We start from the raw sequence: 6,644 nt of genomic DNA on the forward strand, positions 1-6,644 counted from the left end.
TGCCGCAAGCTCAAGAAAGTGACGATACCGGTTTCTGACCTTCTATTACGGACGGCGAGCTCACAGCACGTTAAGCCTTCGGCCGCGTGCACAGCACGTGTTTTCATCAACGACGCATTCTATATTGTCGAATTTGTTGTCCTCTCGCATGCGTCGCATGACGTCATCCTCGGCTGGGACTTCCTTTCCGCACACCATGCTGTCGTTGACTGCGCTCGTGCTCAACTCGCTCTGTCCCCTTTGGGTACCACTGTCCCGGACTCCCCAAGCCCGTCGCCTAAATTGGTCGTCGCTGCTGAGGTCGTCATTTCGCCGTTCTCCGCCGCCTTAGTGTCCGTTTCCTGTGACTCTGTCTGTGATTCCAGTGCCCTGTTTACACCGTCTGAAGACTGTGCGCGCCGACGAAACCTTGTACTCCCCTTTTGCTGTCGTTACACTTGCGAATGGTGCCGGTGCAGTCTACGCTTGCAATCCATTCCCCTGCTCATCAACTCTGTTACAAGGCGAATGCATCGGTCGTCTGGACACTTTTGATGCCATCTTCCCGTTGGATGCACCCTACGATATGGCAGCACTACCGATAAATGCCGTCACTTCCGCCACCGCATCTGCCTCACCTGACCAAGACGCCTTCTTGCGTAGCATCGATAACGCGCTTACGCAAGCTCAGCGCACAAAGGTTGTTCAACTGCTTGAACGCTTTCGTGGTTCATTCGACGTCGGCCAATTATCATTGGGGCGCACGTCTGCGGTTGTTCATCGCATCGACACTGGTCACCATGCTCCACTGCGACAGCGTCCCTTCCGAGTATCGCAAGCCGAACGTCGCGTTATTAGCGATCACGTAGATGATATGCTGCAACGCGGCGTGATTCAGGAATCCAACAGTCCCTGGGCTTCTCCTGTCGTGCTGGTGCGAAAAAAGGATGGTTCGATCAGATTTTGCGTTGACTACCGCCGGCTAAACAACATTACGAGAAAGGATGTTTATCCCCTACCACGAATCGACGACGCCCTGGATTGCCTTCAAGGAGCCGAATATTTTTCTTCTCTGGATCTGCGTTCAGGCTACTGGCAAGTGCCGATGGCTGAAGCCGACCGTCCAAAAACAGCTTTTGTCACCCCTGACGGTTTATACGAATTTAATGTAATGCCCTTCGGGCTTTGCAACGCGCCTGCAACCTTCGAGAGGATGATGGACACTATTCTCAGAGGACTCAAATGGCAGACCTGTCTATGCTATTTAGATGATATAGTGGTCTTTTCTGCAGATTTTCCATCTCATATCGCTCGCCTTGAACAAGTTCTCGAGTGCCTCACTACTGCTGGCTTGCAGTTAAACTTAAAGAAATGTCATTTTGGCGCCCGTCAGCTTACCATTCTAGGCCACGTCGTCTCGAAAGGACGGTATTTCACCAGATCCTGCCAAACTTCGAGCGGTTGCCGAATACCCCAAGCCCAGCACTCTAAAGGAACCCGAAGCTTCATCGGCTTGTCTTCATATTTTCGGCGCTTCATTCGCAATTTCGCCTCCATTATTTCCCCCTTGACACAGCTTCTCGCCGGCAGCACCGACCGCACAGCTTGGAATGCCGATTGTGATGAGTCATTTACGACGCTCCGCCGACTTCTCACGTCCCCACCAATCCTGCGTCACTACGATCCCAACGCGCCTACAGAAATACACACGGACGCTAGTGGCGTCGGACTTGGCGCTGTCCTCGCCCAACGCAAACACGGCTTTGGCGAGTATGTTGTAGCATATGCCAGCCGTACCCTCACAAAGGCAGAGTCAAATTACTACGTCACAGAAAAGGTGTGTTTGGCAATTGTTTGGGCAATCGGTAATTTCGCACCTACCTCTATGGGCGTCAGTTTGATGTTGTTACCGACCACCATGCCTTATGCTGGCTGTCGTCTTTGAAAGACCCGACTGGACGCCTCGCTCGGTGGGCTTTACGCCTACAAGAGTATGACATACGTGTCATTTATCGCTCCGGGCGAAAACATTCGGACGCTGACGCCCTATCTCGATCGCCACTGCCTTCTGACACTGCCTGCTCATCAGCTTCTACATGTGATTCGTCATCTCTGACCATCACCGACATGCCGGCCGAACAGCGCAAAGATCCTTGGATCGCTTCCCTTCTTGACATTTTGTCTTACCATCCCCCTGCCTCCGTTTCACGCACCCTTCGTCGTCAAGCTCAACACTTCGCCGTTCGTGAAGGCTTGCTGTATCGTCGCAATTACCTAACCGATGGCCGCAGGTGGCTCCTCGTTATTCCTCGTCATTTGCGTACGGACATTTGCAGCGCCTTCCACGACGACCCCCAATGCGGTCATGCTGGCACATTCAAGACGTACTCCCGTCTGCGCCTGAGGTACTACTGGCGAGGCATGTATCGATACGTTCGCCGGTATGTTCAGTCATGCCCTGCGTGTCAACGCCGTAAGCTACCTACTCGCAGCACCACTGGTCCTCTACAACCATTGCCCTGCCCTGCCCGACCATTCGACCGCGTCGGAATTGATCTTTTCGGCCCACTCCCGAACACTCCTGACGGCAACCGCTGGATCATAGTCGCCGTAGACCACCTCACACGGTACGCCGAAACATCTGCGCTACCAGCTGCCACCGCGAAAGATGTCGCCTGGTTCCTTCTTCGTCACCTCATTCTGCGACATGGTGCACCACGTGAATTGCTAAGCGACCGTGGCCGCGTCTTCCTCTCAAACGCAATTGAGGCCCTTCTAAAAGAATGCCACATTGTACACCGCACCGCTTCCGCATACCATCCCCAAACTAACGGCATGACGGAACGCTTCAATCGTACCCTTGCCGACATGCTTGCGATGTACGCGTCGGACGATCATACCAACTGGGACCGAGTACTTCCTTTCGTCACATATGCTTATAACTCTGCGGCCCAAACTACCACCGGCTTCTCTCCCTTCTTTCTCCTGTACGGACGTGAACCTTCATGCTCCATGGACACCATTCTGCCCTACCAACCGGACATTTCTGAAGCCAAACCGATTTCTGAAGCTGCTGCTTACGCAGAAGAATGCCGTCAACTGGCTCGTTCGTTTACTGCGCAAGACCAGTGTCGCCAGAAATCACGCCACGACGCTGCTGCGTCTAGTGCCCATTACTCCCGGGGAGCGCTCGTTTGGCTCTGGGTCCCGTCCACAACTCCAGGCCTCTCCACCAAACTCTTGTCAAGGTACCAAGGCCCTTACCGCGTCTTGGAGCAGACATCTCCCGTGAACTACGTCGTCGAGCCAATCGACTCAACGGCCGATCATCGCTGCCGCGGCCGCGAAACAGTTCACGTGGCGCGTCTCAAACCCTGCTACGACCCGCCTGTAGCATCTTCTCCCTAGGTCGCCAGGTTGGCTCCTTTTTGTGCGAGGAGAGATTGTACCGGTGCGCATCGGCGCCCGCTCTGTGCCAGCGAGAGTGAAGACGATGACGTTCGTGTGTTGCGCGCTCGGTCTGTTTTCTGTGCTGACGCTGTCTCGCATTTGTGACCCTTGTGCAAGGCGCCGTGCCGAACCTCTTTAGAAGAACCCGCCTGTTGCAAGACTAACAATAGGAAAAAAAGAACCATACGCTTTTTAAAACTTTTGTTTATAGACAATCTGTAGCACGCAATTAGACAAAAGATGACACGCATTTATAAACTTTTGTCTATAGATTGTCAAAAGATTTTCTTTAGGCAAAATACTAAATCTACATAAAGGCGAACTCGACTACAAGAAGTCTACAGACACTCTATAGACTGTCTAAATCCATTTTTGTAAGGGTGGTTTCAACGAAACGTGAGTGAAGATCAAGAGCAGGACTAGGAGAAGCGTCGGGAAATAAACGTCTGTGATGGGTTATTTTTATGTTTCTCCGTTCATTTTTATCCTAAAGCCACAAAGTTTACTTTAGGTGCTGGCCCTGGCAGTCAATATATTAACCTTATTTGGTTGTTACCTGTGGAACGCATGTCAAACATGATGGCTTAAAACTCGACAAAATCGTTTACCTGGCCAAGCAAGAGGTAGAAACATTCTCACAGAACATATCAGCTTAACTTAGAAACACATTAGTGAGGGTTCGCTAAATCAGCTGCACCTGCTTGTCATCCTACGCAACGCTCTCGTCGGAGCATGTGCCCGGAGAGACTCCGACAGAATGGGTACAGCACCACCACTGCCTAGGTGTAATTACCGATGATCGCCTCTCTCGGCGCTCTGCCATTAGCTCTGTGCGGCGCAAATCTGAGTCCCTTCTTAAGCTCGTGGACTCTGACTGCAAGGTGCGCTGGCTTCGATCAGACGGTAGCGCTGCAGGTCTGCCAATCATCTATACTGTCCGGCGTGATGTTTGCCTTGCCAGCCTTGAATGTGCCGCCTAACGTTTGAAATAAAAAGCGACCATCGTGTAGTCCTCCACGTCATCCTAGGCAACCTTGTGACGCGCAGTCCGTTCCATTAATTCTTTAAGCCCACAACATGGCCTTGAGACTTGTAGAAGATGATTAGATAGTGTTGCACCACATGTAGCGTATGCACCGAGCACCATATGGAAAAGCGCTGACGAATGAGCTTATTCAGTGCTAGTTCTCTCGCATGGGGAAAAATGACGGCATATTTATTGGCATTAACGGCTATTCGGATGATACCACTTTATTCACAACCTTCGAGGTGCGCAGCAAATGCATCTTCCTCCTTTAGCATTTGATTCTAGAAACGCGTAACAAAAGTCTATCGAGTGTGTTTTGGCACTTTTACAGTTAGCCAAGTCACACTTATTTTAAAAAAATAGAGGCCACCTTATAGTGTTTGAGGACGCATTTGTACTGAGCGACGGCCAAGACATTTCTGCAGCTTTCTTTTACTCTTCTACTGACATCAAATAGGTAGTCCATCAGCGACTGCTGGACTAACAGCGATAGAATCTTCCGTCAAAGTTATCTCTAGTGGGGTGTCCCTCACTGCCCAGTTGATATATTCTCACGTTGGCATTGCTGGAAGTGAAGAGGTCTATTGTCTCACTTCAACGTATCCCCAAAAAGAGTGTGACTGCTCATAAATTTCCTCTATGGTCGACAACGGTCGTCGGCTGCTCCGCAAGGTAGCACACAGACGAAAGTGTCGCAAATGAATTTAGCGCTTCTCGAGAGGGTATGCTGCTCGACGAGGCCAGGCGCATAGAGCTCTACTGAGTGTTATCAACGCAACGGACCTGGCCCAACGTTTGAAGACTTTTTTCCGCATTTTATTTTTTTTTCCGATTCAACGTAGTTTTTTTTTTACTTTCCTATGTGTGCTAAAACATGTTGGAGGGCTGGTAGGTTAGCATGCATGATAGAGTGAGTAAGCGCGATTTGACAATGACGTGGAAGGAAACAGAGAAGAACACGGCGCTTGTTTTTTTTTTCTCTATCTACTCTCCTTTCTTCCTTTTCTCACACTCTTCCCTTCACTTGAAAGAGTAAACAGCGTTTGTGTCCCTCGAAGTGGCAGTTGTCAGACTGTTCTCGTCCCATTTCCTCAGTGTAATTGTGTACTCATAATATATATGTGTATTCATATCGTATAACAATAATAAAGAGTACCACAAGAAAGCTGCGTAATAAAGAACATGCGAATCGGGGACCTTCGACACATTCTTGCCGTCTGAACTAAGCGCAACGGGTGAGAGCGAGCCGAAAAAAGAACCAACGATGAAAATAATCGCCTTCGAGAATGTTTCTCGAATATTTGCGACTTTCTACTATATCTCACTCCGTGCTTACAGTTTAGAACAGTCTTTAGGACAAATTCGTGTCGCTAAAGATGACATAGCTTGAGATAAGCGAAATGCCCGATGATTTAATCACCCTTGATTTGAGACGTTGACGGCGCTGCTCACACCATCCTGTCCAGATTGGCGAGTCTCGTCTGTCGCCGTTTTGCGCCAGTCACATCCGATGGACACCGGAGAAGGGTGCCTGGCAAGCATGACGATCGGAATTGAATGCATCAAGATCCCAGTCAACAAAAATAATCCGCCTTGGAAGCCGTATGTGTCCACCAGGCGGGAGAGTATCAGCTGCCCGACAGTACCGGCTACGCCCCAGCCAATGCCGTAAAAGAGGGAGAGAGCCGTCGCCCTGTACTTGTAGAAGTGCAGCATGATGTAGATACTCGAAGATGTGGTAAACAGCCCCATTCCGAAGCCTGCGAAGAAACAAAAGCAAATAATGCCCACAGCTATGCGGACCGTAGCAAGTATTACATCGCAGATATACGAGCTCTATGAAAAACTCTTCATGCTCTTGGGAAGTACAGGGGTCTGTGCAGGTGCTGGCTGTTCTCGTTGATGATCTGTCATCATTCGGGCGGTCATTTGGCAGCATTCGTATCTCCAGTGGTGAAACTTCCTTTCTGGACGACATCCTTGCATTTTACCAGTGTCATTACAAAAACCCTGCCTGACCTCGTACGCGGAGCCCTTAATGTGAGATATGAGGAGAAAAATTGCGGCTAACGTTATGAAACGCCGAAGTAGCTGCGCTCACCAATAAACGACAATGTTCTACGATCGATGTAAGCCTGATATATTTTTCGAAGACAGGACGTGCCTTTGAATCACAGAATGCGTGCGC

Source organism: Rhipicephalus sanguineus, chromosome 4 (genome assembly GCF_013339695.2).
Source record: "Rhipicephalus sanguineus isolate Rsan-2018 chromosome 4, BIME_Rsan_1.4, whole genome shotgun sequence".
NCBI classification, from domain to species: Eukaryota; Metazoa; Arthropoda; class Arachnida; order Ixodida; family Ixodidae; genus Rhipicephalus; species Rhipicephalus sanguineus.